Below are 16,422 nucleotides of genomic sequence, written 5' to 3'. Positions count from 1 at the left end.
ATGGATTGGCGTGAGAAGGATTTACAGCTACATTTATACCCTACAAGCGGCTTTACGAAGCGTGGCAGAGGGAATGTTTGGTACCACAAACAGTTCGCCCTTCGCGGTTCCATTCGCCAATGGAAAATTGGAAAAGCCGTGTGGCTAGGGCCTCCCGCCGGGTAGACCGTTCGCCACTGTGGCGACTTGCGTGTCGATGGGGATAAAATGGTGATGATAAGAACAACACAACACCCAGCCCCTGAGCGACGAAAATCTTCGATCCAGCCGGGAAACGAACCCAGGCCGTTAGGTACGACATTCCGTCCATTTTTTTAAATTTTTTTATCTCGTTTTGTCGTATAGTGTTCGTTAAATTTGTTCGTGGCGGACGTACGATGACACCCGGTCAGGTTGTTCGTTGATCCGTCCACTCAGTTTTTTTTTATTGCAGAGGATAGTTAAACCCTCTGAGCGAACACGCTGAGCTATCGTGCCAGCTAACCATTCACTTACCAATGGCGGATCATTCGTAAATAGTTGATTGTAACATAGACTGTCGAAAAGCAACTAATTTGGGCATTTTATGACACGGATGTGGGGAGAAGTAACATACTGAATGTTTCGTCTTGGAACAGCAAACTTCTCCTTGATGTACGAGTGAAAGTCAATAAATGTCTGCAATTTTTCGGTCATCGTCGGTAGGTTGGGCCAACGGCTTTGTGTGCTCACCAGCCGCTAGATGGCACAGTTACCTCCGCCTGTGGCAGGTTGCAACCTTATCCTACTAGTCTGCTTTGCGTTGTTGCGACCTAAGGATTCCCACTACTCCTCGTTTGCGCCATTAAGGAATAGCGTTCCGTAATCCAGTTTTTGTGGTCTGGAGGCGCACCAGTAGCGGCGATTCATAGAATACTCCCAGCACAAAGCGGGGACTATGTTTTGTCGGAGCGAAGTGTTTACCAGTGGATTGAACAGTTCAGAAGTGGCCAAACGAGATGAGGAAAGAGCGTGGTGTGCAGAAACAGCCGCAACTGATGCTAACATTGTTCGTGTCTTGATTCTGAATAACAGGCGAGTGACTGCTTGCTGATGATGTGGCAAACATATGGACATTGGGCATGATTCTGCATGTAAAATCAGACATAATAGGTTCAATTTTCACAAAGTACGTGCGACATGAGTTCCAAAACAACTCGATGAACAGCCAAGCGTAACTGTGTGACAATCTGTCACCACTTTCTGGACCGTTATCCTAACAAAAGTGAGGCTTTTCTCAAACGATGTGTCACTGGAGGTGAAAACGGCAGTCACCAATTCGAACTAGGGCTGCTGGTGGAAATACGATATATCGGTATTTTTTTTTTTTTACAAAGATTATCAATGTACATCGGCATTTCTCGAAGTGACATATCGATATACCGATATAGAAATAACATATCGAGTGCCGATATTTTTATTTTAAGTCACAGTTTTCTCACAATTTTCGGTAAATGTTTCAAACTGTTCTATTGAAATTGTAGATCAACATAGTTTTATTTTCATTATGTGGAGGAGTCCTACTACTTTTTGAGCTTTCATCAGGTCTAGTCTTTCTCTTTGACTGTGTGAAGCATGTGTAGGTGGCACAAAGAAGTCTGATTGCACTGAGCGGTGGCGGTGTGAATGGAATAACATTTCCGATGTGAAAAAACAGCACACCAGTTGTGTTGAGAAACAATTTTAATGCAACTAGAGTGCTGTTTCTTCACATCGGCATTGTTCAAAAACAGTTGCTGAAAGTGATGAACAAAAATTTACATGACAAGACTGGTCTCTGCGGAGATGTGTTAGGGGAAATGCTGATGGTATCGGGGGTCAGGGATTTTCTCTGCCTCGTGATGGCTGGGTGTTGTGTGCTGTCCTTAGGTTAGTTCGGTTTAAGTAGTTCTAAGTTCTAGGGGACTTACGACCACAGCAGTTGAGTCCCATAGTGCTCAGAGCCATTTGAACCATTTTTTTGATGATATCGGCGTTCAGCTATATCAGCAGCAATTGAAATGTTTAACGTCTTCACGCAATTTTGACACTACAGCTGCTAACTGGCTGGCGTTTTCAGAAATGAAAACCAGGGTGTCGACTTGAAGTGTTCCGGACAAATTCGATACGTGACGAAAACGAATGTCGGACCCTGCGGACACATTTTACTGGCTCTGAGCACTATGGGAGTTAACATCTGTGGTCATCAGTCCCCTAGAACTTAGAACTACTTAAACCTAACTAACCTAAGGACACCACACACATCCATGCCCGAGGCAGGATTCGAACCTGCGACCGCAGCAGTCGCGCGGTTCCGGACTGAGCGCCTAGAACCGCGGGACCGCCGCGGCCGGCAGGACACCTTTTACAGAGCCACTTACATGCAGTTACCATTGTTAGTAAAGTGGTTATCGCCAAGGATGAACGTGCATCTTTTTCCTTTCAATTCTTGCTCTAAGAGGGATAAGCAGGGTGCTAGTTTGTTGATATACAAAATATCTAATAATAAAACAATGTTTAAATATACAGCTCAAAAACTGGCACTATATTTACAGTGTCCAGGCGATATTTTTATAGGACGGTATGTCGATATTTCTTTCGTCAATTTATCGATACATCGATACTTGTCTAGATGTATGAAGGACCGATACTGATATTCTTTTCAATATCGACATATCGGATTGTAAGGTGTCAGGCAAATCCAAGACCTTCCATGAAAACCCTGACATGATAAGCAAATCCAGTAGTATGTCACATAGCTCCGAATAAATCGTGACATTAAATTAACCAAAGTAATACGAGTAACGAGTGAGCAAATGGAATACCACAGACTAACACAAGAATGCCTAAATGCATGTCATACCTTCCGAGGGGAGAAACGAGAGCAGAAGCCGAGAGCAGAACCGTGTTAAGCGAGAAGGCCCTACGATAAGGGACGGACACCCACGTCGCCAGCTAACTGCTAGGACCACACCACCCGCAAGTTTTTAGCGTGAGACTTTTTCGCGTCTCTGTTACGTTAGGACCACCCCCCAGCCCATGTAAAAAGCTAGAGCCCTCCAGAAGAACAGTATAGATCTTACGATAACACAAAAAGGGCTACACCACCGGCAAGTTTTAGCGTGAGACTTTTTCGCATCTCTGTTGCTTTAGGACCACCCCCCCCCCCCCCCAGCCCACGTTAACGATCTATACTGTTCTTCTGGAGGGCTCTAGCTTTTAACATGGGCTGGGGGGTGGTCCTAACGTAACAGAGACGCGAAAAAGTCTCACGCTAAAAGAGCTAATAGAGCCCTCCAGAAGAACAGTATAGATCTTACGATAACGCTATAAGGACCACACCAGCTGCAAGTTTTAGCGTGAGACTTTTTCACGTCTCTGTTACGTTGCAAACTTTAAAAACATTGTCCCACCACGAAAAGCATAATGTTTCTCATTGGATAGACAGAATTTTTGTAGGTGGAGCTTAAGGTTAACATTGAGACCCTGATTGGTCAGATGAAAACCCAGCCAGATAGTTTTTTTTAAACCAACTTCGGTAAATTGTAGTAAGGAGAAGTTAGAGAAGAGTTGCTTCCGAGAGGGCGAGCTGGACGGAGCTGCGCCAGCCGCCGCCCCCTAACGAACACCGACAAGGTAATGAACGCACGCGATGCCGCGTTCTTGAGCGCATAAGGCTTCACTCAGAACTGCAGAAGTCTCATCTGTTACACCCCCTTTTTGCGTAATACTAGTGTCGATCGTCAATTAAAGCTCATGGTGTTCACATTTGCCACTTGAAGTAAAAATCTGAAACGCGATGATTTTTCTGTTATATAGTTGTTGAGAAGCCACATCAGCCACTGTAATTTACGACAAGTTAGATAAGTAATTAAAGATAATTGAGGGTCACTGTAGACCATTTTGATAGTCTTCTCTTTTGTGAAACTTAATTTAAACCTAGATTATAGATGTGATATGGCATAGGTCATCCTTTGATCCATTGTAGAACTTGGAAACCCATTCAGGGAATATTCGTTCACATTTTTGTTGAACGCAGTTGGTTTTTTACCATCCTGCATTAAAACATTTCCTTTTATCAATAGTGCAATTTATAAACGATGTTTTGTGAGTAGAATAAAATTTCCAATGGTAAACTTAACTGCTTTTTCGACGTTATTTTACCAGCTAACTAAAAATAGGAAAGCCTTGAACCTCTTCCACTAAATTTAGTTAGTATTAAGATTCTTTTACCGAGAGTGCAGTGGAGCTGACGTTGAAATCATTAAGTATTTGGTTATATCATCGCTAGTCTCACTGAACTCTTCTGAATTCTACATGTCATGTGTGGTGTGACGTCTCCTTACCAGCAACAGGTCCCAGGTTCAAACTAGTCAATTCCCTAAAAAACACGCTCAGAGCGTCGTTGCGCGAAAGTGGTAGGGAGAATCGATATAGAACAGACACCACGCAGAATGTTTAGAGGATTACAGATATTTTTAAAAATATCAACAATTCCGAACCAGGAAGGAAACGCCGGGTACTGGATGCAAGCACCCCGTATCTTCAGTCAAAACGAAATTCAAGAGTCGATCTTCTGCAGGTAAAATGATGTTTACCGTTGTTTGGGACTCACAAGGGCCAATCCCGGAACATTACCACGAAAAGTGGCAAGCACCCCGTATCTTCAGTCAAAACGAAATTCAAGAGTCGATCTTCTGCAGGAAAAATGATGTTTACCGTTGTTTGGGACTCACAAGGGCCAATCCCGGAACATTACCACGAAAACGGGTCGACAGTAAACAGTGAACGTTTCAGTGATATGCTATTAAACAAGCTGAAGCCTGCAATTGACAATAAACGCGTAGGTCGATCGTCAGAAGGCGTTCTCTTGTTGCATGACAATGCGTGTCCACATCGTCGCCGCCAAGACTGGTCAATCTCTTTTTGTGCTACGTTTCGAGGTGTTGGAGCATCCTCCATAGCCCCGATGTCGGCTCATCTGTTCGGTCCACTGAACTATCAGTTCACTTCCGATCAACTGGTGAAGGAAGGTGAGCAACAAAAAACACCTTTTTTCAGTGGGTATAGGAAAGCTCTTGCAAAGGTTGACCTAGCGCATTGAAAAGCAGGTGACTACGTTGAAAAACGATATCAATAAAATAATGTACTCTTCTTGTAGCCAATTATAAAAATAAATTGTAGTCAATTATTGACGTACCCTCGTCGAATGCCTCGCTCGTAATGTGTGCGTCTAGAGTTTGCTGGGATCTCTGTAATGGTCTCGCTCCAACTAAACGATCTCGTGACCGAACGCGCTGCTCTTCCTTGAATCTTCTCTCTCTCTCTCTCTCTCTCTTCTGTTAATCCAACCTGGCAAAGGTCCCAAACTAATGAGCAGTACTCAAGATTCGGTCGGACGAGTGTTTAGTAAGCCATTTCATTCGTGAATGAATTACATTTCCTTAAGATTTTCACAGTGAATCTCCGGCTGGGCCGGCCGCTGTGGCCGAGCGGTTCTAGGCGCTTCAGTCGGGAACCGCGCTGCTGCTATGATCGCAGGCTCGAATCCCGCCTCGGGCATGGATGTGTGTGATGGCCTTAGGTTAGTTAGGTTTAAGTAATTCTAAGTCTAGAGGACTGATGACCTCAGATGTTAACTCCCATAGTACTTAGAACCATTTTCTCAGCCTGGCATTTACTTTTCCTGCAACAACTTTTATTTGATGATCTCACTTTATGTCGCTTCACGCCGTTATCCCTAGGTATTTAACAACTTTCGCTGTTTCCACTGATTACCGCTAATAGTGTAATCGAACAGTACGGAATCTCTTTGTCGTCCGCTGCAACCAGGGAGCCAAAAAACAATGGAAGAGGCAAAAACAGCCATAACGTCCTCCACAGCATCTAATGAACCGGCAGGGCGTGACTATTGACTGGGAAGCGGTGTAGTGCGTTATGAAATCATGTAACAGTCAAAAACTGACGTTATTATACCGTAACAGTCGTAGGCATAGTTGGATCTGATACTAGGTACAGTCTTTATTCAGAGTAGACATAATTTTTTTTTCTAATCCTGATTATTATTAATAATAGAAATAGTCATGGTGATGGAAGGTAGTATTGTGTAGGATAGAATAATGTATAATGCATAATTTGCGTAAGGGTCTTTGTAATAAACAATACAGCATGCTTTTGAATAATAGGTATCAGGCTACAATGGAATAAATAAATAAATACTGCATGCAGTGACACAGTGTAACACTCACTTGTGATACCCCTGGAATCACCTTGCATTCTTATATTTCGTCCCTTTATGAACGACATGTAGAATTCTGTCTGTTGTGGATGTCGTGAATCCGTCACAGACCTAGACCGATGTTCAGTAATCTTGTATTTTAGCCATACCTTCTCTAAGCGGCTCTGGATTTCATGCACAAACAAGGTGAGCTGAATTTCGCAAAATCCCTGAGTGATCCATGTTGATTTTTGTGGAGGAGATTTTCATTCTCCAAAAACATCATAATTTTCCAGCATAAAAGATGTTCCAGCGTTCTACAATAGATGGATGTGAGCAGTATAGCCGTATAATAACACTCATTTACCATGTGGTCCTTCTTGGAAGTGGGATTAATCTTTTTTTCCAACCACTGGGTATCCTTTGATGCTCCAGAGACGTAGATAAAGCACTGCTAGAACAGGAGCAAGTTCTTTCGCACATTCTCTGTAAAGTCTTAAAGATATCTAATCAGAGTTAGTTGCTTCACTGTTCTTGGATCACTTACGTAAAAAATGGTTCAAATGGCCCTGAGCACTATGGGACTTAACTTCTGAGGTCATCAGTCCCCTAAAACTTAGAACTACTTAAACCTAACTAACCTAAGGACATCACACACAGCTATGCCCGAGGCAGGATTCGAACCCGCGGCCGTAGCGGTCGCGCGGTTCCAGACTGTAGACTTACATCAGTATCTGCTATTTTGGTGTTCGTGAGGCCACTCGATGGTAGAACTCATTGCAATGAGAGAATTTTGCAACGCTGCATCATCTTCCGTTCCGGTTCCAGTAGGGGGTATCGAACTATTCAATAGATAATTTCAACCTTCTTCCTGACGTCACACATACGCATTTCCTCTTTTTACGATTTTGGATGAAATTAGCTGGTAAAATTTTACCTTTGAATTCACTGAACATTTGTACCATTGTTTTCCTCAATTTCAGTTCGGCTTTCTCTAGTTCGAGGCTTGATGTATCTAAAGCCTGAGATGTAACTTTCGTAGCAGCTTTCTAACACTGCTTTCCCATTCCTCACAACACTGCTTGGCACATACTGTTCTAAGGCGTATCGTACAATACTAGTTAATTTTATCCATTTGTGCTTCATATCTCAGATCCCAGAGCTGAATATTTGATGTTGAATGGTCAGATACTCTGCAATTTGTTTCCCCTCATTCATGCTGACCACAAATAGTTTCGTACCTTTCTTTACATTTATCGTAAGACCTGTACTCATCAATACTGTTACAGGCTTATGGTTACTGATACCCTACTCTACGTCACTGACCAGAAAGGCTGTGGTCTGTTGGTTAGTAGGAGTTGTAAGACGTATCCTTCACTTGTTGATTTTCTAACTGACTGCTCAAAGTATTCTTAGAAAAAAAATTCAGGACTAGTCCACACAAATCCTGTCTCTGGCACTAGTTTTAATCGAACGATTCTCTTACTCTATAGCTTAAAATGAAGTCTCCTTCATCTAGAGCTTGCTATTAGTCTAATTTCAGAGTCACTACGGAAGCCATGTGTCGCAAACTTTAGAATTTTCGTAGATTCCGCCCTGGAAAGCAGCTATTGAAATACCTGAGTAGTTTTTCGTACGTTATTGGGTATATTTTCTTAAGCGCTGCCAATTCATACTATGCAGTGTCCCTATTATACTCTTTCACGTTTCGTCGAAGGCTGCGACCTTCACGTTGCCTTTTTTATGAACCCATATTGTCGCTTGTTAGTCCGGGTTGAGATATGTACTAAACGCCTGAACGGTGATCTGATATATGTCTTACAGCTGTTTGGTACGCTGTCTCTTTCTAGTTTCCCTACAGCTGGGATTATGTGAGAGTTTTTTACTTTATTTCCCCATACATTTTTACTCCAAGTTTTTTAAGTAGCTGGTTCTACCAATGAGTCGATCCCGTGTTCAAAGACTAATACGTTTTTATATTTATTGAAGTGCACAAGTTTACATCTACGCGTATTAAGTCATTATTGCGCTGGTGATTCCACTCCACATTCTGTCAACATGCGGCCGAGCATTAGCACTTTTTCTTGGGTAGCACATCCTCGCAGGCAATTTTGCGATCTATGAAAAGTTTGTGTTTGTCATTAAAACATCCACTAAGTCATTAATGCATTAATGATAATTAATGGCCCTGTAACTCTCTACGATTTACCAAAAATTACTGTGGCTTCTGTGGATGACTATCTATTCAGAATAACGCACACTGCTCCGCTTGCCAAACAAAGGAGGCGCATGATGTCACTTTCTTCCTTACTCATGCTATTGCGTTTCACAAGATAATTGTTATATTTTCTGTGGGGTTGTCATGGACGTTTCGTGCTTTGGTTCTGTATCATCAATGGACAGAAGCTAGCTTCCTACTTTACTCACAAGCGTGTGTCTGATCGTTCCACTTTCACATTCACACGCGATGTGCGTCGCTGACTAATGTACTGCAATATACTGCGCGATGGGAGACTAAAAGAGCGATAAGATTTATGTAATTGAACTACATGTATCTTTCAAGAGTGCTCTTTTGATTTTCGGTATGTTGTACTCATGCTCATTACGCTAGGAGATGACATTCTTAAAGCGTGGTGACGCGTGGTGTCTGTTTGTTCTAAGTCGTGTCTCCCTACCGCGTTCACGCAACGACGCTCTGAGCGTTTTTTTTTTTTTTTAGGGAATTGGCTACTTTGAACCTGGGACCTGTTGCTGGTAATGAGACGCCAGAACACACATGACATGTAGAGTTCAGAAGACTTCAGTGAGACTAGCGATGATATAACCAAATACTTCATGATTTCAGCGTCAGCTCCACTGCACTCCCTGTAAAAGAATCTTAATACTAACTAAATTTAGTGGAAGGGGTTCAAGGCTTTCCTATTTTTAGTTAGCTGGTAAAATAACGTCGAAAAAGCAGTTAAGTTTACCATTGGAAATTTTATTCTACTCACAAAACATCGTTTATAAATTGCACTATTGATAACAGGAAATGTTTTAATACAGGATGGTAAAAACCAAATGCGTTCAACAAAAATGTGAACGAATATTCCCTGAATGGGTTTCCAAGTTCTACAATGGATCGAATGATGACCTAAGCCATATCACATCTATAATCTAAGTTTAAATTAAGTTTCACAAAAGAGAAAGCTATCAAAATGGTCTACAGTGACCCTCAATTATCTTTAATTACTTATCTAACTTGTCGTAAATTACAGTGGCTGATGTGGCTTCTCAATAACTATATAACAGAAAAATCATCGCGTTTCAGATTTTAACTTACGTAGCAAATGTGAATACCATGAGCTTCAAAAGACGATCGACACTAGTATTACGTAAAAAGGGGATGTAACAGATGAGACTTCTGCAGTTCTGAGTGAAGCCTTATGCGCTCAAAAATGCGGCATCGCGTGCGTTGATTACCTTGTCGGTGTTCGTTAGGGGGCGGCGGCCGGCGCAGCTCCATGCATCTCGCCATCTCGGAAACAACTCCTTCCTAACTTCTCCTTACTACAATTTACCGAAGTTGATTTTAAAAAAAACTATCTGGCTTTGTTTTCATCTGACCAATCAGGGTCTCAATGTTAACCTTAAGCTCCACCTACAAAAATTCTGTCTATCCAATGAGAAACGTTATACTTTTCGTGGTGGGGCAATGTTTTTAAAGTTTGCAACGTAACAGAGACGCGAAAAAGTCTCACGCTAAAACTTGCGGCTGGTGTGGCCCTTTTAGTGTTATCGTAAGATCTATACTGTTCTTCTGGAGGGCTCTATCTTTTAACATGGGCTCGGGGGTAGTCCTGGCGGTTACTTTTCGTGGTGGGGCTATGTTTTTAACGTTTGCAACGTAATAGAGACGCGAAAAAGTCTCACGCTAAAGCTTGCGGCTGGTGTGGCCCTTTTTGTGTTATCGTAAGATCTATACTGTTCTTCTGGAGAGCTCTAGCTTTTAACATGGGATGGGGGGTGGTCCTGGTGGTTAGCTGGCGACGTGGGTGTCCGTCCCTTATCGTAGGGCCTTCTAGCTTAACACCGTTCCGCTCTCGGCTTCTGCTCTCGTTTCTCCCCTCGGAACTGCATCTGTCTCACGGTGGGGAGGTATGACATGCATTTAGGCATTCTTGTGTTAGTCTGTGGTATTCCAATTGCTCACTCGTTGATCGTATTACTCTGGTTAATTTAATGTCAGGATTTATTCGGAGCTATGTGACATACTGCCGGATTTGCTTATCATGTCAGGGTTTTCATGGAAGGTGTTGGGTTTGCCTGACACCTTATAACGTCTGTTACTCTAGTAAGGAGGACACACACCGCGGATGCACAAGCTTTTCCCAAACTTGTTTCGCATCGTCGCTTTCTAAGTTCTCCTTCAGCAGCACAGTATTCAAACAATGTAGCACAAAAAGATGGAACACTTTTCTTGTAGCAGACATAAAAATAATGTAACTATGTGTTGAATTTACCTCCCCCGCCCCCAAAAGATGTTACTGCTTTTATAGAACCGTTATGGCACGAAGAATCGTTACTAACACCTGATGTGAGATTTTACCCATTAATTGTCAAATTAGGATCATCGATGTCGAACAGTAAAATACATATTTCTATAGTTCCTGCAGAATGGCACATCTATTATCTGCAGCACCAAATTGCTACATTATTGTCGCCTCTATCTCATTCGATTTATGATCGTGTCGTGTAGTCCCTCCTGACTGTTCAGAAACTTTTCTGTGAGATGATGTACCGATTCACGGACTCGTAAAAAGAAACAATCCTACCACGACACATTACCGTATATGACTACGGAATTCAGTCAGTTGTTCCCTACATGAAGTTCCATTTGAAGGGCTGCGTTGGACAGACTACGAGAATAAATCCTGACAGCCTGCACTTGGTGGTTCGCTGATTGTTGGAAGAGAAGCTTCCTTACCTCATGTCTTCTGTAGATGTCGCAGTAGGTCGCGGCCTCTAACATACAGAGGATGGTCAAAAATACGAACACACCGCAAAAAATGCGTGGTTGAACGTAAATGCAGATGGTAGCCAAGCCTGCAGTTTTCGCTGCTTCATTTGACCACGAACGGCACCTGTGAAATATCCTTAATACAGTGGTCCGAATAGTGTTCTGCATAGTCGTGAGTACATTATGTCTGAACTAAATGAGTTCTGACGTAGGCAAATTGTTGAGACTCGTATGGTGGGTGCTTTCGTAGCCAAGGGAGCCAAAATTTTTGCTGTTTCAAGAGGCAACGTATCGATGATTTATACCGCATGAAGGGAAAGCGGAGAAACATCATCCACTAAATCACAACGCTGACGAAAACGTGTGTTGAGTGATCGTAACGGACGGTCATAGAAGAGGACTGTGACGAAAACTAAGAGGACGATAGCTCCAAAAGTCACTGCCGAACTGAATACCGCATTCGCGAACATTGTCAGCACCAAAACAACACGGAGGGTGCTTCATAGTTGGGAAATATAGGGCGAGCTGAAATTCCAAAACCGTACATCAGTGATGCGAATGCCCATAACAGTAAAACGTGGTGTCAGAGCCGTAAAACCTGGACTATGGGCCAGTGGAAGACACCCATGTGGTCGAATGAGTGTTGTTTCACGCCGTTCCCAACTTCTCGCCGATTTTACGTCCCAGGAGTGAAATATGATGGGGATTCGTTGAAGATTGAGGCAGCCATATCGTGGTATTCAATGGGGCCTTTTGTTACTCCTCAAGGTCGCGGTACTGACTGTTTTGGCTGATCAGTTCCATACCATCCAAGACTGGCTTTTTGAGCACGAGGGTGAATTTTCGCATCTCCCCCGGATACCACAGTTAGCAAATCTCAATATTATTGAGCCTTTGTCGTGTACTTTGAAGAGAAAGGCGCGTGATCGGTATCTACCACCGTTATCGTTACGTAAGTTGCCAATATTTTTCAGGAAGAGAGGTATAAGATTCCCTCAAAAACGGCACAGGAAATGTACCGGGTGATCAAAAAGTCAGTATAAATTTGAAAACTGAATAAATCACGGAATAATGTAGATAGAGAGGCACAAATTGACACACATGTTTGGAATGACATGGGTTTGTATTAGAACCAAAAAAATACAAAAGTTCAAAAGTGTCCAACAGATGGCGTTTCATCTGATCAGAATAGCAATAATTAGCATAACAATGTAAGACAAAGCAAAGATGATGTTCTTTACAGGAAATGCTCAATATGTTCACCATCATTCCTCAACAATAGCTGTGGTCAAGGAATAATGTTGTGAACAGCACTGTAAAGCATGCCTGGAGTTATGATGAGGCATTGGCGTCGGATGTTGTCTTTCAGCATCCCTAGAGATGTCGGTCGATCACGATACACTTGCGACTTCAGGTAACCCCAAAGCCAATAATCGCACGGACTGAGGTCTGGGGACCTGGGAGGCCAAGCATGACGAAAGTGGCGGCTGAGCACACGATCATCACCAAACGACGCGCGCAATATGGGGTGGAGCGCCATCCTGCATAAACATCGTACATTCGAGCAGGTGTTTATCAGCCAGGCCGGGGATGATGCGATTCTGTAACATATCGGCGTACCTCTCATCCGTCACGGTAGCAGTTACTGACGTTTTGCTGTCCAGCGCCATCTGTCGGACATTTTGTGAACTTTGTTGTTTTTTTTTTGTTGGTTCTAATAAAACCCCATGTCATTCCAAGCATGCGTGTCAATTTTTACCTCTCTATCTACATTATTCCGTGGTTTACTAAGTTTTCAAATATATACTGACTTTTTGATCACCCTGTATATTTCCATTCTTAGGAAACTGGATGTTGTTTCGAATGCTAACGGTTTACCTACATTTTATAAGGCATAGTAATTTATTTTTGATGTTTCCATGTTTTTCTCCAGCCCCTGTAGCTTTTTTGAACAGTGAAAGTGGGTCACTGGAACCGCTAAAATTCTCGCTACAGTGATGTTCAAAGTCTTTGATTTAAGAAAAACATATTCCACCTTATTTATTTGTACAAATGTGTTAAGGAAAAACATATCTCGCGATACGGTATCATCAGTGCCGTATGAGAGACAGTAAAAGGGTCTGTCGGTGAGCGGAGTGGCGGAAGCAGGGGTTAGGACACTGGACGGGCATTCGGGAGGACGACGGTTCAAATCCTCCGGCCAGCCATCCAGGTTTTAGGTTTATCCTGAATTCCCTAAGTCCATTAAGGCGAATGCTGGGATGGTTCCCTTGAAAAGGTACGAGCACTTTCCTTCCTCGTTCTTCCCCATATCGAACTTGTGCTCCGCTACTAATAACCTCGTTTTTACTTTCTGCTTCGTAAGTCAGTGTAAAATGGGAACGCCGTGTGGCTAGGGCCTCCCGTCGGGTAGACCGTTCGCCTAGTGCAAGTCTTTCGAGTTGACGCCACTTCGGCGACATGCGTGTCGATGGGGATGAAATGACGATGATAAGGACAACACAACACCCAGTCGCTGAAGCGGAGAAAATCTCCGACCCAGCCGGGAATCGAACCCAGGCCATTAGGTGTGACATTCCGTCGTGCTGACCACTCAGCTACGAGGGGCGGACGTAAGTCAGTGTGAAGCTCGCGATGTCTAATTATAATGTCGAGCGCCGCAACTATTATATCTGATATCATTGTCTTTCCACGAGTGTCATTTAATATCGCATCAGAAGTTCACCGAGCCATTCTTAATTACAAAAATATAACTTGTTCGTCAGATAACGAGTTCCTTATAACATCACCGAGCACCTACCTGATGACCATACTTAACAGTTTCGCTCACGCACGGCAATTTCCGGCAGACATTCGTCGTAGTAATTTGATTCATTTGTTTATCTCTCGCGCACTCCAGGTAAAAGTATGTTCACATCCGTCACAGCAAAGTATGTAACCTCCTAAGCCGTCTGACGCGCATAGCCATAGCACTGAAATTACATCGACGCGCAACGTGGCATAAACGCCACAATCTTACATTAGCATATTAAAGTCTGGTAGCATATTTGATTTCACAAGAAGTAATAAACATTTTTCAAAAGTTTTTGATAGAAATGCAGGTAGATTAAGGAGAATATCAACGTTAATTTACTGTATAGTGTACAGTTTGTTCAGCAGAAGCATATTCCGCTAGTGATCAACAGCAAAGTTCCGACAGTTTGATACCATCGAGAAAAATCACTCCCAGAACACAATATACCTATTCAAGTTCAGATGTAACAACTGTGTTAAAGAAGTGGCCGTTTATAAAGAGAGAACAAACAGTCTGAAAATACATTCACGCTGATGCATCCACCAAAATCTATGTTTCACTTCGGACAAGATACTGAGCAAAAACTGATTCTCATGTATGCCAGACATATCTTACTGGTTGTAAAAGCTGTGTTCCAAATGTGCGTAAGCTCTAAACGCAAGACCTGCCCTGCTCTTCCTCCCACTACGTGAGCGCCGCCACGAAAACGCCACTCGGATCCTTGTAAGTCTGCTACAGTTCCCTTCCAGTGCTAACGTCACTCTCACTCCTTCAGTCTGAATCTCACAAATTTAACAGTCTAAGCTGCCATGTAGAAAAGAAAATGAATTCTGGCGTTATTACTTTAATCGTAATTATCTTACAGTTCAGTTAGACGAACAATATTCTCAAGGTCTGCTAACATATATTTGTAGAGCCATCGTTGATGAAAGACTAACATCAAGCATATTTCGGTCAACCATCCCAATTTTAGAAATTTACACACAATGGAAATAATTCCAGATGAGTACTATCATGCAATCCGTGGTATGAGAAAAGAAATGAATTGATGTGAATTATATGGTGTTTCAACTGAAATTATGAAAAGCAAAGGAAAAGAAGTACAAGAAGAGCTGTGAAGAAAGATGGATCTCTACAGTTGGAACAGTGTAACATTACTAGATTGAATGTTTCACTAATACATACCTTCCTGGAGGATTCAAACTGTATGCCGGACTGGGGCTTGAACTTAGTATCTTACCATTCGTGGCCAGTACTCTTACCAGTTGAGTTACCCAGCCACGACTCAACTACAGCCCTTACAGAGTACTTTCAGCCAGCAATTGCTACCCCTCATAAGAAAGGAAGCAGGTTACCAACCACTTAAAAAAACATACATTTTCTGTTTAAATCAAGAAAAGAAATAACCTGGCTATAGATATGTATGTAGCACAACGGGCCATATGCAAATCCTAACTGAACTTACAAAATGAAGAAATTACTGTTAGTTACTACTCTGTCCGAAATTCATACGCTAATGAGCCAAAAACACTGGTGAGCCAAAACGTTATGTCCACAGTTCATGGAGAAACTGAATGGCATCTGGTGGTGTGGGCACACAACCCTGTAAGTCAAGTACACAGGGTGTTAGGGGTATAAGTGCTGATACTGTGATTATTGGTGTCTTAGTATGTACCAACTTAAGTACGTTAGCTATTTTTTATCTGTGTTTAACAGTCTTCCCACAAACACATCTTCAGTCCGAAGACCACAACGACAGGGGTATAAGTGCACGTATTTTTATTGGTGGCTGAGCTGTACTAAATAACATTACCTCAGCATTTACTTCATCTGCAGACTAATGATTATAGAGTCGTATACTTTTAGGCTGGGTAGTATCTGCAAGTATCCGTGGTAAGAGCAAGCAATAAATGCTTATTTTCCGCTGGGCAGCAGCTCAGGTGTTGAAGTGTGGACACGTGAACACAAAACAGTCTATGCTGATGGGTGTAGTCCATTTAGCGGTGCAGTAACTACCATGCAAGAAACATCAGATAGTAAATTATGTACGCGTTTATGGGAAGACTGCTAGACACAGAGAAAAAATAACCAACCCACTTAAGTGTGCACACATTAGGATACCAATTATCACAGTATCTGCACTTATACCCCTACAGCCTGTATAAGTAGAGCAGAGACAAATGCGGATCAATCTAGAGATTATATGGGACATAAATTGGAAAATCCGCTGGCATAAATTACTTGGACAACGGACAGATTGTTATGGCTCGGAGCCTGGGAAAGAACATCTCGGAGCCGCGAGACTGGTCGGCCGCTGGCGTGCTACTGTCGTGAGCTTCTATGGGTAGTGGTTGGGCGGCGAAACCACGAGAACAGATAAGTAGTTGGGCGTCCACGCCTCATCACGTTCGGAGT

The sequence above is a fragment of the Schistocerca piceifrons genome, chromosome 4, assembly GCF_021461385.2.
Source record: "Schistocerca piceifrons isolate TAMUIC-IGC-003096 chromosome 4, iqSchPice1.1, whole genome shotgun sequence".
Taxonomy (NCBI): Eukaryota; Metazoa; Arthropoda; class Insecta; order Orthoptera; family Acrididae; genus Schistocerca; species Schistocerca piceifrons.
Note: the sequence above shows the minus strand (reverse complement) of the source record.